The sequence below is a fragment of the Passer montanus genome, unplaced genomic scaffold (genome assembly GCF_014805655.1).
Source record: "Passer montanus isolate IOZ18808 unplaced genomic scaffold, ASM1480565v1 scaffold19, whole genome shotgun sequence".
Lineage (NCBI taxonomy): Eukaryota > Metazoa > Chordata > Aves > Passeriformes > Passeridae > Passer > Passer montanus.
Genome location: NW_024366480.1, coordinates 6,383,640 through 6,402,871, shown reverse-complemented (window position 1 = coordinate 6,402,871; position 19,232 = coordinate 6,383,640). Strand labels below are relative to the sequence as shown.

Genomic DNA, 19,232 nt, shown 5'->3' with positions numbered 1-19,232 from the left:
GGGAATTTTTAAGTTTCAGACTTTCTGTTTTATGGTCCTAGGAAGTAGACATTTGGATAAAATTTTACATTTGGATTAATGCCATCATAACATGTTACTCATTAACCTTTCCTCTGCTTTTATTTAAACTTCTGTGTATAGATTATTTGAGTGTTGTCCTGAGAAAAAGAAAGGTTCTCCTAAGCTGAAACAATTTTTTCCTATAAAGCAAACATGCAAACATATATTTCTAGCAAAATTCTCAACTTGTTCATCAAGCAAAGAGCTCCCGACTAAGTACATGCCTCACCAAAGATATATTTCAGTTTTAAATTATTATATTTTTGGCTATTTCCAGGGGAAGTAGCCAAACTTACATAATTTTCAAATGCAAATGTATTTTGGAGACTTTTTATCTTATTGTTTGCTAATGGGAAACCAAATTATATAAAACATACAAATTGCTTCAGTGTACTGCTGACTGAGATATATGAGAAGCCATTCTATGCAGACTAAATTTAATCAGAAGTGTGTTACCAATCTACTCCTGTATCTATTACTCTAAGTGTTTCTAGAGTAGAGAATGTGATTTCTCATAGACGTCAGAGATTGCTGTTTAATTATTCATCCTGAAATTTAATTTCAAAGCTTGTAATCACTTAACTGTTTAAGATGGAATTTGTCACTGAAACAAGCCAAGAGGAATTAGAGCATAATTTAACAGTGGCTCATTTCAGTTTCAGCATGTTTAGTAACTGGCTCATTTAATGCAAAATCTGTACAGGCCCCTGGAACAAGCCACATATGATATTGTTTTTTTTGCTTCCCATAGAGCAGATAATTTTCCCCATTTATGAATGGAAATATTTTGTACCTGAGGTGCACCATTGCTATTTTTCCTATTTTATTATTTATATATCAGGATGTCTCCTGTTAGTGAGATAGATAGATAGATAGATAGATAGATAGATAGATAGATAGATAGATAGATAGATGACAGGTCTTTCTTCTCTGCCACTAGTTCCAGACTACCAGGGTAGCTTTGCAGTACTTTGGTCAGTGAAGTCTTGCAAATGCAAACGAAAAGGTTTGTGACTTGAAACACAGGTTTCAAGGCAAATGAAGTAAATTTCACAGGTAAATGAAGTAAATTTTTTTTTGTTATTTTTAATGCTTCCAGATACACTTCAAAAATCAATACTTAGTACATTGCAGAAAGTTGTCTCTGTATGGTCAGTTTTTTCCTCCAGCACAGTCGGAGAAGCAGGAGATAAAGCAGAATGAGCTGTCCCTAAATGTCAGTACGTGGGGTCAGCATAAACTAGTGGCAAATAGCTGTTCTTTAAAGCATCTGTCTTGTCTCCTAAGATGGCTTACTGTAGGCTGGAGCTCTTTTTACAGAGATTTGCTAGGAAGCATGAGAGGCCATGATAAGACAGATATTGTGATAGATGCCACTATGAAATGCATTCAAACTTTGCTTCCAACAAAGCTTGCATAAGCAGGTGGCTTCTCCATCCTGCTTCTGAGGCTGACTGCAGCAGGCATAGCTGCTCTGCTCATTGCCATTACTGTTGTTGCCCACTGAGTTGGTGCAGTGCACCCCATGGCAAGGCAGCATGGGCCCAAAGCAGGCTTTGCTTTCTCTGTGGGGTGCAGAGCATTCACCCTGCAGAAGGCACCGACCCCACGGCGGGTACCCCACAGTGGGGCTTTCCACGCACGCCCAGCCTGTGAGCAGCTGAGGATGCTGAACTGCCTTGGACCCATGCCACGGTGTTGGGCACCCTCAGGGATCCCACCCTTCTTCTGCAGCTCCCTGGCAAGTTCTTGTGAGGCAGTCATTCCCCACACGTCTGTCGTGTCCCCATGGCTGCATGGCCCTGCAAACCCCTCACAGCTTTGGTACGAGAGGCTCTTGCACAGGGTTGTGAGAGGCAAAATCTGAAAACCCCAAAAGACGATTGTCAAAGAGGTGAATTGTGTATTCTTCCTCTGTCTTTGCTTCAGTGCCTCTTTGTGAGCATTTCTTAAGCATACACCTGTAAGGATGCAATGAATAGTCATCAGTTGTTCACAGACCCTTTCTCAGAACATCTCAGAATTCCCCAGGATGCTGGAGCAGCACAACATTGCTGCAGCCTCTCTGTGCACCATAATTAAGCCAATTTAACAAATTAAAAGTAACTCAAACTTATCCAAAACTTTGTTCAAAGTTATCAGAAATTATCACTGTAGAAAGTTGGAAATACACCATAAATTACAAAGCATCTGTGTGCTGTAAAGTGATCTGTGTGAAGGGATCTCCTCCAAAACTGAAATATCAGGAAGTTTATATATGTCTTGACTTTTGAATAATCACATTTCTCGTAAATCTAGAGTGATCTTAAATGAGGAAATTAATTAAAAGTTAACATTTAGATCTTACCTCGTCCTTTGTATAATTCCTACCAGGTATGAATTTCCTAGCAATTCAAAGTTATAATTCAATTAAAATTGAATACAAAAGCAAGCCTTGTTGGGCCTGCTTAGTCTTGAGAAGACTGAGAGGAGATATCATTAATGCACATAAATACCTCAAAGGTGGGTGCCAACGGGACAGTGTCAGACTCATCTTATAAAATAAAATATATAAATATATTTATAAATAAATCAATATCCTAACTTATTAATTATAAGACATAAGCCCAAAGACAGGACACAGCAATGTCTGTAAAGTAAAACACAAGAAGTTTCACTTCTACATGAAGGAGAAATTTACCCTGAGGATGGCAGAGCACTGGAACTGGCTGCCCAGGGTGTTGGTAGAGCCCCCCTCTCTGAAGACATTCCAAACCCACCTGGACACATTCCTGCATCACCTGCTCAAGGTGACCACCTTGGATGACTGATGGGTCCCTTCCAACCCTGACTATTCTATGATTTTGTGCTATATTATGATTCCTTTTGTGAACTCATTTGTGATATGTGAAAATATTTAATTACGAGATAAAGAGGTCCTTACCTTCCAGGGTTTTCTTTCTCTTGTGGCTAATTTCTTCATTTTTCTGTCCCAAATAAAAATTGTAATAAGACATCTTTAATTAAATACTTGAAGAACATCCTCCAGATCTCAAAACTAAGGAGTTAAATGTAGTCTTTAATGCAGATATTATGACAATATGATTGAACCCTTCAATTTTTTTTACATAACTGGAAAGCCAGAGCTTGAATTAGGTATGTACAACAGTGGAGAATTTCCTACACTGACTGTGGAAAGTAAAACAAAATGAGAAAACATAAAATATTAAATCTTTTTAGATCAATTTTTATGTATCTGTTTTGTGAAAGAAAGGATGGATCTTTCCATTTAGATAGTGAACATATTTGTTAAAGTAATCACATCCTGTAACATAAATACTGTTTTCACTTTCAGGAGAAATAGACAGGACTAACTATTTTCATAGTATATGCTGAAGCTAATTTTTGCACAAACACTAAGTAATTTTGCTCTGACACAAATACTTAAGAAAAGAATAAAATGCACCTTAAAATATTTGCCATTTTTGTTCACCTCATTTTAATGGTTGATATTTGTTACTTTATTTCTAAGTTTCCTTGGCAAGCCATTAGGGTTTAACAGAAAACTCATCAGGAATAAACACCAAGCAGAAAGAGAAAAACAACATTGTATTATTAGCTGTCCAGTTGATTTGTAAACACCATTCTGTAACTCCTTTGCTATTCTTATAGACAAGGTCATGAATATTCTGTATTTCCCATGTCAATATAAAGTTCACTGAGTCATAGATCAATTAGACCAAATGGATTCCTGTAGGGAGAAACCAGTGTATCCCAATTTAGAAGCTTATTTGAGGGAATTTGAGATAACAACCTGTCATCTCCTACTTTGAAATACAATAGTTGGTATAGAAAGCAAAACAAATTAAAGATAAGCTGCAAAATTTTGACTGGTTCAGGAGATTGTTCAATTGCATTTGTGTAATTACTTTCTTCTGGATGCACACATATATTTCTTACAGAATTATCCTATTTGATTCAGTCCAAATTTATATCACATTGGTTAATCAATTATTTTCAGATATATTTCATGATAGAAACAGGTGGAAAGTCCTCACTGGAGACAGAAATCCTTGCTCTGTTTTGGAAACAGTTTGCTTTTATATTTTTGCAGTATCTAAAATAGCTGAAAGAATATCACATATAGTTAGTTACTAAAACAACATGAAAATCAGAAGGTTTTGCACTGTTTTGGAAACAGTCTGCTTTTATATTTTTGATGGTTAGAATCACAGAATAACAGAAGCATGTCTTTGGTTGGAAGGGACCCTAAAGGCCATCTATTTCCACCCCCCTTGCCCTGGGCAGAGATGCTACCCACTAGACCTTAGAGCTCCATCCAGCCTGGCCTTGGGCACTTTCAGGGATGAGGCATACACAACTTCTCTGTTCCACCAATGTGTTTCAGTTCCTCACCACCCTCACAATAAAAATTTGTCCTAATATCTAATCTAAAGCAACTCTCTTTCAGTTTGAAGCCATTCCCATTTGTCGTCTCATTACAGGCCCTTGTAAAACATCTCTCTTCATCTTCCTGGTGAGTTCCCCTCAGATCCTGGAAGTTGTCAACAAGAACACCCCAAAACCTTCTTTTCCAGGATGAAAAACTCCAGTTCTCTCACCCTTTCCTCATAGGAGAGGTGTTTAATCCCTCTAATCAACTTGTTGTCCCTCCTCTGGACTCACTCCCAACACACCAATGTGCTTCCTGTGTTGGGGACCCCTGACCTGGCTGAAGCATTGTAGGTGGGGTCTCCAGCTGGGAGAATGGAGTAGAGGACTAGAATACCCTCCCTTGCCTGATCCCAAAGTTGCTTTTGATGCAGCCAAGGACATATTTGGCTTTCTGAGTTGCAAGCACACATTACTGGTCATGTCCAACCTCTCATCCACCAGCACTCCCAGTCCCACTCAGCAGGGCTGCTCTCAATCTGTTAATCCCCAATCCTGGATTGACACCAGTTGTTGCCCTAACCCATGTACAGCACCATCATTTATTAAACCTCATGAGATTCCCATGGGCTGCTTCTCAAATCCCTCTGGATGGATCCCATCCTTCAGGTTTGTCACCCACAGGTGTGGAAGCTTGTTGTCTTCTGCAAATTTTCTGAGGGTGCACTCCATCCTTTTGTCTGTGCCATTAATAAAGATATTAAATAGCACTGTCTCAATACTGACTGCTGAGGGACACCAGCTGTCACTGATATCCATTGGGACTCCAAGCTGTTGACCACTGCCCTCTGGATGTGGCTGTCCAACCAGTTCCTCATCCATCTAACAGTATCTAACACCCATCAAATCCCTCTTTCTCCTATTTAAAGGGCAGGATGTTGAGGGGGATTATAACAAAGGCTTTACAGAAGTACAGATAAATGACATCTGTAGCCCTGCTCTTGTCCACTGATGCAGTCACTCCATCATAGGAGGTGGCTGGGCTGGCCAGGCAAGGCTTGCCCTCGGTGAAGCTGTGCTGGCTCTCTCAAATCACCTCCCTGTCCTCTGTGCACCTTAGCAGAGCTGCTAGGAGGATCTTTTCCATGATTTTCCCAGGCACAGAGGTGAGGCTGACAGGTCAGCAGTTCCCAGGGTCCTCCTTTCTACCCTTTTTAAGATGGGTTAATGGTTCCCTTTTCCCAGTCACCTGAGATAATTGGTGATTAAAATTTCACTGTTTTCACCTAAACAAAGGAAATTAGAAACAGTTTCCCAAGAGTGGACATCATACTAGGAGCAAGAAATTGAATGACTACGCTGTCAAGTGAGCTTTTAAACAGTTCTGGTTTGCCTTGAGTTGGTTTATTAGGATGTTATACACAGAATTAAAAGTTGCCATTAAATTTTGTGTTAATTTACCTACTTGGTAGTTGTTTGGACAAAGGAACTAGTCCTGAAGAAAGTAAAATAAAGTGTAAAACTCCTGCATTTACTTAATCCCAAAAACAATGTTAATTAAGCAGTGCTATTTATCTTTTATAATATAGAAACAAGGAAATATACAAAGGCTACATATTTATTAGGCTGCATGTAAATAGTGCACATATCAACATATTCATATTCAGCTTGTGAAACTCACTGCTGTAGAACAAATGGAAACAGATTCTGTTAAAATTTTAAAAGAAATAAATCAATATTCTAACTTATTAATTATAAGACATAAGTTCTCAGCTACATTCAGCTATCACAGTGACTGTAACATTATGCCCATTCTCCAAATTCACTTACAAAGAGAATATCCTTAAATCCATGAAAAAATTACTTTCTAGTACAAAGTCCCTGCACACATCATTCTAGAGGTTTATCTCTGAAATAGCTGACAATGTCTGTTGTCAACTTAAATAAATGTTTAGATCACTTGATATACCAAATTCTTCACTGGCAAAGTAGCTATCTGTCAGAACAGTTATACTTCTTCATTTGTTCTTCCATGTTACACATAATGAGAGTAAATTACAGAGACAAATATAAACTTTTTAATGATGCAGCCTAGCATACAAGCCATATAGATTGCAATACTCAGCCATCTAGAGCAGATGATGTCTATAGAGTTCTTTGAGTACAGGCACACAGTGGAACTTGAATTCATGCTTGGTTAGGGTTGAACTTACTGGGCACAAATCTGTGCTCAGGTCAGGAGCCTGGAGAAGCAGGAGCTGCCTTTGCTGCCTAGCCTGATCTTAGCCTTAGATGCCCTTTATGCTGTAAGATAATATCATGCAAGTAACTTCAGGCAACAAGTAAGCCCAGAGCTTCTTTTCACTAAACTTATTATCTTGTGCAGGAAGGAATGGCTGCTGTGACAGAAATAAAGCAAAGGAAATGTATGGGGTATGCATAGACTACACTGATCAATGAACAAATGTTGGGACCACGCATGAAGAATATACAGAAATAAACTGAACCAGTGCAATCTGCAAGTGCTTTTAACAAACTCTTCATGACCCTAAATGCCAGTAATAAAAAAAAAAAAATCTAGAAAAATTATATAGAATGAATGATCATTAGACAATTAAATTAAAAAAAAGAAAACTTTCAATTTATCTTTGCTGGGTTTTTTCCCCAAATTCCAGTGCAGAATATTTTCATGCTGTAGGTTGTGTTTTCACTACCTAGAATCCTAGAATGTGTTGGAAGGAACTTTTAAAGTCATTTAATCCAAAGCCCTTGCAATGAGCAGGGACATCTTCAACTAGATTCAGGTTGGTCAGAGACCCAACTCATCTGATTGGAATATTCTCATATTTTACCACATCTCTGGGCAACCTATGCCAGTGCTTTACCACCTTCATTTTGAAAAAAAACCTCCACACTTCTTCCTTACAGATAATCTAAATCAACGCTCCTTCAGTTTAAACCATTATGCCTTGCCCTGACACAGCAGGTCCTGCTAAGTCTGTATCCCCATCTTTCTTAGGCTCCCTTTAAGACTGAAAGGCCACAATAAGGTTCTTCCACGCTTCCCTTGTTCAAGATGAACAACTCAAATTCTCTCAGCCCTTCCTCATAGGCAAGGTATTCCAGCCCTCTGATAATCTTCATGGCTCTCTTTTGGACCCACTCAAACAGGTCTGTCCTGTTTTGGAGTTCCCAGACCTGGTTGTAGCAGTCTGAGTGGGCTCTCACCAGAGCAGAGCAGAGGGGAAGAATCCCCTCCCTCACCCTGCTGCCCACACTGCTCTGGATGCAGCCCAGGACATGTTTGGCTCTCTGGGCTGTGAGTGACCATTGCTGCCTGGGCCATGTCCAGCCTCTCACCCACCAGCACCCCCAAATCCTTCTCAGCAGGGCTGCTCTCAATCTGTTTATCCATCAGTCTCTAACAATACCAGAGGCTGCCCCAACCCAGGTGCAGCACCTTGCACTTGGCTTTGTTGGACCTGAGGAGATTACCATGGGCCAAATTCCTGAGCTTGTCCAGGTTCCTCTGGATGGCATCCTGACCACCAGGCATACTGCTGTATGCCAGTATCAGTTGATATATATCAGCTTATGGTTTCCAATGGATGACCATCTTTCACTACCTTTGAAGGACATCCCCGGAAAGCCAACATACAGTAAATCATCCTGTATCAAACTCCAATTCCAGCTATTACTAGACATGAGTCACATATTAGCACACATTAACCAGGTTTTGTTGGCAGAAGGAATTCTAAGAAAGGAGAATTGAAAATGAAAAGGAATAAGAAAATAAATAATTTTCATCTTTCTTCTTTTTTCAGTTACTTCTCTTTGAATTAAGGCTCTTCTAAATTGTCAGGTATTGCAAGCCTTCAGGCTTTCATTCTCTATTATGTCCTGAGGTATTTCTGCCCACACTGCTGCAGCTGCTGAATTGAAGATGGCTGCATCTCCCGTCATGCAAGTGCAGTGCTTAGTCTGGCAAAAAATTCAACCCACTTGATAGTTTGGTTGAATCTTCATATCTGAAGTGTCAAATCTTTATGATTCCGATTTCATTTTGTAAAGACTCATGTTCTAATCTCTCTTGTGAAAAGCTGGATATTTCAGGTTGTATTTCAGGAAACTGAGGCAACATTTCCTTTCTGTGCTTGGAAGAAAATAAGATGAATTGCAAAGTTCTTCTTCTATTTTTTTTAATTTTTTTTTTCCAGAAATGGGCAATGCTGATGTTAAAGACAGTAACAGTCACTATAGGCAATTCTCATAACTTCACCCAGAGAGCTTTTTTCCAAGTATGGTTTACAGTATGACCTACAAAATGTAGCTTGTTATTGGAAAGGCAAGGACATAGATTTTTCAAGGGCATTTATAGCATAGTCTATGTTAAACTTGCTGCTTCCCATTTGCTTTCATGTTTATAATCCAATAAGTGTTTCCATTGCTTCCAGTAGTTCAGTCTTTAATATAATTAGATGTAGTCATTAAGCTGTTTGATATTATATAATGCAGCTGTTTTTCCTTTAAGCAATATCTTTATGCAGGCAAGGCAAATTCAGATTTTATTCAAACAAGCAGAATTCCCACAAGACAGTCCAAGTTATACTCAAATTAGAGATATGCTAGAGGCAAATTGATACTGTCCTTCATTAAAATCTTTTTTGTGGTTTTGGATGCTTGGCTAAGCATTACTTGTAATGTAAAGTACACATCCTGAGGTGTTAGATACATATGTCTGGATTGTCTCCATGTGAATTAGAGTCCACATAGTTGAAAAAAATTCTCCTGCTTCATGTTTTCCTACCCACTGGTGTGAGATTTATATTTGCTTTTTTGGACAGCATTGTTATGATGGCAATAGGAAGAAATAATGGCACAAAAAGAGCTTCATAGGAATATGATAATAAGGATTAATACTTTTGAAAACTAAACACATAGAATAGTCCATTTTTTCAGTATATTTTTAGCAGTTGTCCTCACAATTTAGCTGAATTAACTTCAGCATTTTTTATTTAAATAAATTGTTCAAGTGGTGTAAGAGGCAATACCTGGATTAGACAATTCTGGCTTTCAGTTCTGGTTTTGCTTGTTTTCCTTCAGATATTCTCTGTAGAAATATCTAAAGAAGAAAGTGGAAAAACCTCTCAAACTTCAGTTTACTGCTCTTCCATGATGAGATACATACATCTGTCCTGAAGTTCTTTTGCTCTTGATGTCACTGTCACACGTGCCTTCAGTCTCTTTTGTGTGGTGCTTTTATTGTTGCACTGCTACTGGCCAGCTGCAGCCAGAGGTTTCATTGAGCAGGGATTTCCATTGTTTGGAGATCATTGCCACTGGTCTGGTTCTGATTGCTGTGACTAGTGCCCTCTTTCAGGTGTTGGGAAGTGGATTTCATAGGCTCTGACAGCTGTCTGAACCATCCATCTCAGCTGATTGATGCCTAATTGCATGAGTGGTTTTATGTTTTTTTAGATTGCTTTATTCTAAGATTTTTAGTTTCAAGGCAGCAATACTTAGAAATAGGATTTAAAAGACAAAGCTACTAAGTCTCCAAGTACAAGGTTGGACATTACACATTGAGGGGTACCAAAACAATTCATCTTTAAAACTTAGTGATTTGGGGCTTGTGAAAGCTGAGTGCTTGACAGGTGTTTCAGGTATTCCCCCTCAGCAAGACAGCAAGAGTAAAGGTTTTAGTTTCACTGCTCTTTCAGTAGCTGTCAAAATTTGGAGAATTGATTACTGTGACTCCAGCTGCACTTACTGCACTGTTTTTCTGGAGCTCTGCTCTTACTGAAATGTGAACTGCAAAAGAAAGACTATGAAATTTACTTAAGAAAATGAAGTTTCTGCAACAAATTTATGTCTGTTCAAATTTATATCTCTCTTGAGACCATGTCCACTCCCCAGTAGCTGAAGTAATATAATATAGAAACAGAGCATGTATACAAATTTATTTTCCTGCAATTCCAAAGTAAGGAAGTATTCAGGTCAGTGTGACAGCAGTGAGAATTCATTTTTCCTGCCATCAGAGTCAAATGTCATAAAATAGTGACACATCATCATGGTAGGAAATCTTGTTCATGTGTTCCTACCACAGGGTTGGGTTTTTTTGCTACTACTTCCAAGAGTTTGAATATAATAAGAAGTCTTAAGCATGATAAATTTGTATAGAACTGTAGCTGCTTATACCTAGAGCTATACAAGATATGAAAAAGTATTGGCATGATTTTTTTCCACAACACGAAAGTCATGATCTGTGAAAGAATACCTGGGGGTTTGCTTATGAAATATGGAAGAAGGTAAATTTAATTATTAAAATCAAAACCTTCCTTCACTTTAAAATATTCCTTTCTTTCTTCATAAACATGATTTTGAGAGAAAAAAAATTCTGAAACCAGTTTTTACTAGTCGCTATAGTCAGGTTTTTACTAGTGCTTTTAGTTGGGTTTTTCTTTAAAGTCCCAGGTTCATGCAGAGAAAATTTCTTCCTATTTACATTGTGAATGCTGCAAAACCAAAGTAACTATTACAGAGTTTTCACATTTCCTTTGAAGTTTTATTTTTTACCAATATTGATTTTTTTATATTTCTTTCAGTCCAGTCTTCTGCAGCAAGTATAAATTATTCTACAGCCCTTAAATACATTATCTATGCTTTGAACCAAAGTTAGTGTTTTCTCAAACTTTTTTTTTTAATCTTGTGAAAAAAGTTCTAAAAAAACTTTAATGATTCCACTTGGTAGTTCCCCTCTGAACTTCTACTTGATATAGTTCAGCTAATTAGGGAATCGAGCATAGTGAGAAAGCTCAAACTAAGGAAATAAATGTGAATGGCTATCCTTAAGAAGAACATCTTATTGAGGCAGAAAAAGAGACAGAAACTTCTTTTCTACTACCTGAAGATTCACTTGAACATTCCTGCTGTTTTATTCATTCCTCCTCAGGGAGCTATTTTGGCCTTGAACCCCTGAGAAAGGAATGTGTTTTGAGCACTTCAGTGCTGCACCTCAGAGTGTACCTTGTGGTTCCTTTAGTATAGATGTGGAACAAATCTGTGCACCAAAGAAACCCTTGAAGAACACCAAGTAACTCACATAGCTCTACTGTCTGTGACTCACAGCAGCCATGACCTGGTTAAATGGGAAGGAAAAGGTTTCTTTGGGTAGTTATGCACCACTTTTTGCCTGCTTTTCTCCTTGCAAATGCACCCTTGACCCACATAGAGCAAATTTTTCCCCCTAGTAACTTGGGTAATTTCATACAATCCATTTGTCTGTGGCAATTTTGATTTATCAGTTCACCCAATAGAAGTTAGTGTTTCATATCAAGAGGTTCCAGTGTTAAAATCTATAAATAAATTGCTTAGAATACTATTATTCAGGAAGAAGCAATATGAAGTTAGAATTAAGAACTTTGCAATTTACCAAGGGTAAGAACCATAGATTTAATGTCAATTTATGCTTACTGTTTCACTTAGGTCTGCCCATGAATTCAGTTTTACTGATTTAATAATGCATACTTTTAGAAAGGGAAAATGCCATTGACTTAAAGAACCTTTGACTCATTCCCTGCATGAGAAATATTCTGAAAGCACGCTGTTATCTCAGCTGAGATGTGTTACATTCCATGAGCTAATGTGGTATCAATTCACAGGAGAGAGTGTGCCTTCAGTCAGACCACATTTCTTGGAAAGTTCTTGTTCCTTAAAACTGCATATAAGACTTTCACTGCACTAAGGTCAAACCATCAGCTTTATAATATTTTACCATCCCTAAAGCAATTTTCAGATAAAAAAAGTTTGCTTTGATTGCCCTTGTGGAATTATTCTGAACTGTATACTTTACCACTATTCTCTGATTTCTATTCCCATCTTGGTTCAGAAATACCTCTTGCAATAATCCCTGACTTTTCTGGGACTCAGTTCAGAACTTCTTAGACCCTGAAACAGATATAGACTAGCTAATTCAAGTACCAAAAAGCACACCAAAAAAGTGAAAATTAATCTGAGTTAAATTTTTACAGGTTATACTGTGGTGGTACCAAAGCAGCATAGGCAGTGCTTGCCCTACATCTGTCATTGCAGCCTAAATTCTGGGTCAGTCCATCAGACCTGGCAAATGGAAGAAGTTCCTGCCAAGACCTATAGGAAGACCTCAGAGAAAGGACCAGGGTTTTGCAGGTAATGGTGCAGTAGACACAATCACTGTTAACACTCTGAATACTAAACTCAGACAAATAATAGCAAGACTATTACATTTCTTGTGATATACTAGTGTCAACAGGACCAGGCTAGATCAGAGCTTTATTACAAACTATATAATTTTCACACAAACAGCAAGGAGCTATTTCCTTTCTTGAGAACTTGCAATTAGAAAGGGTGTAAGAATGAGAAGGGCTGAGGAAAGGCAGTACTGTCAGCCATGCTGTTTCAGAGGAAGAATTCAATACAGAGACAATAACTAACACTAAAGTTCAGCTCCAGTTTCCTGTGTTGCAGGTTGATGTATTAAACACAATATTGTCCTTCTGTATTCCTGTGCTTTAAAAAATTAAACAGCAATATCAACCACCTTGTATCTATTGTTTAACATTTCTAAAGAATGTTAAACTTCAATATCTTAAGCAAATCTCATAATAAATAATTGCATTAATACAATGTCAGGGCACTGCAGATTTTTTACCAAAAAAACCAGCTATGTATCCCATATAATGAAGACAGCAGTATTCTCAACATGAACTATATTTTCCAAGCTTGTGTAGTATTTAATATTACAGGTTTTTCTCAGAAATTGCTATTGCTTATCATAATGTCCTAGAAAAAGAGCAAGCTGATTAAGCAGTTTTTTAGATTTCCTCATTTTCTTTTAGATGCAAAATTTAAATCTCATTAATTAGTGACAGAAAATTGGACACAAAAAATAAAGCCTAGAAAAAAACACTCCATCTATTCCTTGAAACTATGGACAGTGTTATATATAACACATTTAAAGGATACTGCTGTTTACAGTTAAATACTAAGAAGTGCAGAAATGACAGAAAAATCACTGCTAAAACTAGGTACAGCCCACTCATTTGTGCCTTGTGACATGGGCATGCCCACTGCCACAAAAAAACCACAAACACAATTCACGTTTCTAGGGCCTTAGTCCAAGCAATTACCAAAAGAAATTTTTTTTCTCTCTCTGGTAGCTTGTCCAACACATGAAAAAGGAACACTGCAGAATAAATAACATGCAGTCTTTTCTTTATAGGCCATGACAACAGCAGCCAAAGTAAAGCTGTGAAGCTGAAGATGTTCTCAATTTGAGAACTGGACCCACACTTCCACCCTTCAACTCCATCATATTCTCTCATCATATTTTAGTGAGTTCTAGAAACTGATGAGTAGAAAGTAAGAGATTATAGCATACATCTGGGAGAAAAATAATCTCACTTTCCCTGGGTAGCTCAGCCCATAAACTGGTAGCTCTTGTTTAAGGTGACTTTGCTTGATGTTATGAATCCAAACTGCTTGTCGAGAGATGTCCAAATTCTTTTGCTCACTGCCCCCAGGTGGGTGAACAGGGCGGGTGTCGCTTGTCCCGGCTGGATGGTGACAGGGAAGGTGACAGACCTCGCTTTGAGCCCTGCTGAATCCTAGCTACCAGTGACAGTGCAGCATGGAAACAGAAGAGCAGCACCACTGGTCCTGTGGTAACTTTTTTTTGATGGCAAAACTTCCCCTCTTCAGAGTCCCAGGACCCCGAACTGTAGACTGTAGCTTACATACAGGGACAGGTCTTAAGGGAGGATACAATCTTTAACTAATCAGGAGAACTGGGAGTAAAAAACAAGGCGGGGAATACAATGTATAAACCAATAAAGAATTTCAAGGGAGGAGAAGAGTTTCAGTGAACTAATAGAGTTTGGAGAAATACAAAACTGACAAGGAAGTTTCTCAAGGGAAAGCAGGTTTGAGGAGAAACTGGCATTTAATGAAAGGAGGAGTGAGGAAAGTTCTGGGGAAAAGGCAGGAACAAAAAGTACAGCATAAGAAAATTACAAAATTACAAATGAAACAGTAAGCATAACAATAAAACAAAAAATAAAACAAATAACACACTACTACAGGTGGGTTCCTTCAATGTGTACCCTTCCACTTAGCACTATCAACACACCATTTCTGTCATTTCCCATGGAGAAATTATCTGCTCTTGGGGATGCTACACTAAAGAGATGTCTCATTGGTTGCTGTCACATGGATCATCTCCATTCCTCACTATAATTATTCACACCAGACCTTGCAAGTGCTCCACCTACAATTGCATCACTGTAAAGTTTTGGATGAGGAATGTGTATGAGAGTAATGCCTAAAATATTTAGATCTCAAGCAAGCAAGGCAGTTCTAGCTGACAGGCTCTTTACTGGGCAACCAAGGTAACATATTCCTGGATTCTACCATCCAGTATTAAAGATACTTCAAGGAAATTAAATTGAAATCCCACCTAATTTCTTCTCATAACAATGTATTTTAGTTTATTTTAACATTGTATTTATTCTCATTGCTATATATACCTTTCATTTATGCATAGTGGGGGTGGGAATGGGGAGAGTATTGTTTATGTGTTGTATGTTCTCTGGCCAGAGAAAGCAAGAGATGTGACGATGCAAACATACAAAGCATGTATTACCTCCACATCATCTACATTTCTCTGAGATTCACTGAAGTTTAGAAATAAAGATCCTCTGAACCACTCTTGAAGCATACTACTTTCATTTGAAGGCTTTTACAGAAAGTTGGAACCTTACAGGGTAATGTCTGACTCAGTTGCCAAGCTTCTAGCTCCAGCAAGAGCACAAGAGTATTCATTTACTCTTGACAGTGTATAAGTTCCTGGGGATATTTTTAATCTTGTACAAATATCCTGCAATAAAAAGTTCCTGCTAACTTTATTACCAAAGGACAAAGTAATTAAAGAGAAGGTCAATGTGAAAGATCTGCAAATCTTTGATGTTAAAATATGTATCACCATTCCTCTGGATTGTGTTTGCTGTAGTTTAATTACATAAATCTAATTGTAAAACTTTATTTCTGAAAAAAATTAACTTATATTTCTAGAGTACATGAACATATTCAGAATATAGTTATTTAGGTAAAAGAGCAGTATATGCTTTTTCATTTAAGGAACACAGTATGAAGAATTGTGTATAAAACAGTGCATATACTTTACCCTTGGGAAAAAAAAATTATTTTGCACTTCCAGGGCTTCCAGTCATCACCTCCAGAGCTACTGCAATTCCTTGACAGAACCTAGGGGTAGGAATAGCACAAGTTGGGTTTTGTTTGCCATTTCACTTTGGTTAGTTACAAACCTCATCACTGGCCTGGGCCCTTGCCTCAGGTGTTTCCTTCAGTGATTTAGGCACTCAGTGGAGCCCACATTTTTAATGTGAGTGAAAAGGAAAGTGGAATGACAGGGATTTGTCTAAGCCCAAGAAATACATCTGCCACAGCAGCTGGAAGCAGAACTCAAGAAAACTCCAGTGGATCAAACTGCACCGTCCTATAAAGAAGGGGGAAAAAAAAACCAAAACAACCCAACAAAACAACCAAGGCTGCTTTATGATTGAACAAGGATTTTTGTACATATAAGTCATTAGTTTAAACTATTGCTAGACTTCCAGACACAATGCCATGCAGGAGAGCAACTACAAATATCTCAGGTACATTTCTTGGTAAGCTGCCTCTTGTAAAATAGCTCTTTCTTCTGGGAAAAGAAAACCCTCAACAGAATAAAAAAGATAACTTGCAATAGTATGCATTGTAACTTATATCAGATGAAGCTGTTTTCACATAGATGTGGCTGCTCAAATTACATGTGCTCTGCCATTGACACTTGGACAAAAAACCTGAATGATGTTGTATCTAAAGCTTCTGAACTTGTGTCTTTTTTTTTTTTTTGAGTTAACCATGACATAGATTTTTCCAATATCTTATGAATATAATTGTAATTAAACTTAAGGAACAGTATTCATATACAACTAGTATCCCACTGAACAGTGGAAAACAAGACATAAGGATAAGAAATATGGTCATGCTGGGAAGTAGGGACATGCTCATGCTCCTGAAAGATAAGAGAATCCCTAAAGCTCTTGTCAGTTTGGAGTGAAAAAGGACAAAAATATAAACTTGATAACTCCCAGAAATATAAAAGAAAAAAGTATATTCTAGTTTTTGGATTAAAGCATTTGGCAGAAATGAAAACAAACAAAAAATACTATAGGTAAAATGGAGGCTGTGGAATGCAGCCTGACTGCTATGTATCCATGGAGAAAATATTAGATATGGAGGATATTTTAATAACAGTGTATTGTGTTAGTTTGGACCTTAAGTTGGCAGAATTTCATGCCATGAAATAAAAGACTTCCCTGCACATAACAGGGTAGTCATTGTTTATTGATCTTTTTGCAACACGAAATACCTAACACATGGAAGTAAGGAAAATCTGATGTTTTCAAAAGGTAAGTACAAGGAGCAGAGGTTAGCAGAGTCATTAGATCAAGTCCCCTGCTATTTCTAACAGCTGTCTCATAGATACTGCTCCATAAACCTAACTAGATCAAATTTAAATGGGTGACATCGGTAGCTCCCAATTGCTATTTCTGTGGAAAGTCTTGTTCATGAGTATAAGTGGTTAAGGAGCCTTCTTTATATTTTTAGCCTGAATTACTTTATTCATTGTATGCCAAGATGGTGTCTTAATTAAGACAGCCTAGGAGACTTGAACTCACAAAACAAATTATTATCCTCAAGCACAGCCTCCTTATGCTGAAGCCCAGTGTTTCATTTCTTTTATTTGATTTGCTCTTTCTTAAAAAAGGAACATACCCCTTCCTACATATCATTGCATGGCTTTGGTCTTTGGTAAGAAAGAATGCTTTTATTACTGCATAGAGAATCAGGTTTTATTGACTAGTCAGTAATCTTAAAGACACAGTTTAGTTTGTTAAAGCATACTTTTTCCATCAAGGTTTAAAAAAATTGATTAGTCTTGCATTAATTCCAGTAGAAATATTTACTGCAGCATTGGTAAAGCACTGAAACAAATACTAAGGGTGAACAGACTCTTAATTAACATGTGGCTGTTATTGCATTGTCAGTAGTTAAGGCAGTCACAAGCAATCTTAGCTGTTTTCCTTGTGATCATACAGATTTGTTCCTGGTTTGCATAGGATCAGTCAGGAAGATCAGCAAAAGATGACTAGAAACACATACAGATTTGAACAAATCTATTTGCAAAGAGATGTATTGAGAAGACCAATATTTTCAGTCACTTCAGTGAAAGTGAACATTGGACATTGTATAACCTCAGGGAGCCCTGAAGATCTGTGCTTCCTGTCAATCTAAAGTAACAGTAAATTGAACATTTACTATCTTTGCCACCAGATAGATAATTGAAACATGTGAAGAGAATGGTACTACTCTTTTTTTTTCAGAGCAGAAATACGTATTTGATGTTTAATACAGGGCTACTCTCAACTGGGAAATGTCTGTTCATTGAGTAAAAAGAAAAAAAAAATTTTGCCAGCAGGCTTTTTAAACCCATGATTTTGCTATCTATCTAAGGCTGCTTTATATTAAAGCAACAGGACTAAATGTTTAATGGGGACGTCTTAGCAGAAAAAACTGAAACAAGGAAAACCCCTTTTTTAAGAATATAATTTGCTGAGTATGCTATAATTTTAAAGTTAGGATTCATGGCAAATAAGTTTAGGTATCCAAAAGTTGAGTAGCTAATTGATAAAGCAAATCAACGGAGAGAACCAAATCCAAGGGCATTTATTTTAATTTAAAAAATTAATGAAATTAGTGACTGGCTTATCACAGAATTTCTGTAGGATGTCTCACCTTTGATTGTGGAAGAATCCTGAATGCCTACCTTGGACTGGAAGCTTAACTGTTAGATTGCTGAAGCTGGCTGAGAATAACATTTCAGGCTCTAATAACACTTTTTACATTAAAATTTCTGACAGTCAATTAATTATTAATGACCACTAAATCAATTAAGGTCTTTATGTGCTCTTACCATAAAGACCAGTTGTTCAATTTCTTTATAAACAACATATCTGCTTTTATTGAAAATGCTGAAAGATAAAAACTTACCACAGTGAGATTCAGGTTAATGAAAGCTTGAAATGCTCATGGGCAGAGATGTACAAAACATACATATATGATGCTCTCAGCTGGAAATATTTGGAAAAGGAAGGGGAAAATCACATATTCATATTTCCATCCTTGCAGTATCTATGTGCAGCATAGATATGTGGCACCCAGCACATCGTGTTATGTAACAGAACTAAACTAGGAACAAGGTTCCTGCAGATTTTTTCTGGGAAAGAATACTTCAAATACTATGCTGCTTTGAAGCAGTTGGTTGCTCAAGTCACGACTCAGTGGTGCCTGAGCATCTGCAAGAAGTCACAGAGATCTATAGTGGCTGACTCATTTCCAGTTTTGTACGGAGATATGTGCGTCACATCTTTGATTAATGGCACTGGTGGTGAGAAAGACAGCATCTGGGAGAAGCTGAGGAGGTCACTGCAGTCACACTCATTTGTCAGGCAGAGTCTGGTGATGAACATAATTTTTGTAATTGCTTTAAAATTTCCTGACTTGAAATATCATTCTTGCAAAGAAAATTGTACCAAGTTCTCAAATGCAAAGGGAAGAACATGAAGTTTCAGTCTAAGTCGAGGATTTTTCAGTATTTGATGAAGCTTATACTCTCCCAGTTCTGTAGAAGTGCTAAGCAC

General features: G+C 37.6%; 1 long non-coding RNA gene across 1 annotated transcript; it reads right to left on the bottom strand.

The window, feature by feature from the left end:
* Window positions 1–2,997: 2,997 nt before the first annotated feature.
* LOC120500859 lies at window positions 2,998–18,724 on the bottom strand. Its single transcript, XR_005627193.1, has 3 exons — window positions 18,583–18,724; window positions 15,650–15,729; window positions 2,998–3,026 (listed from the first exon to the last, which is right to left on the bottom strand). It is a non-coding gene; the product is annotated as an uncharacterized LOC120500859 (long non-coding RNA).
* Window positions 18,725–19,232: the final 508 nt, after the last annotated feature.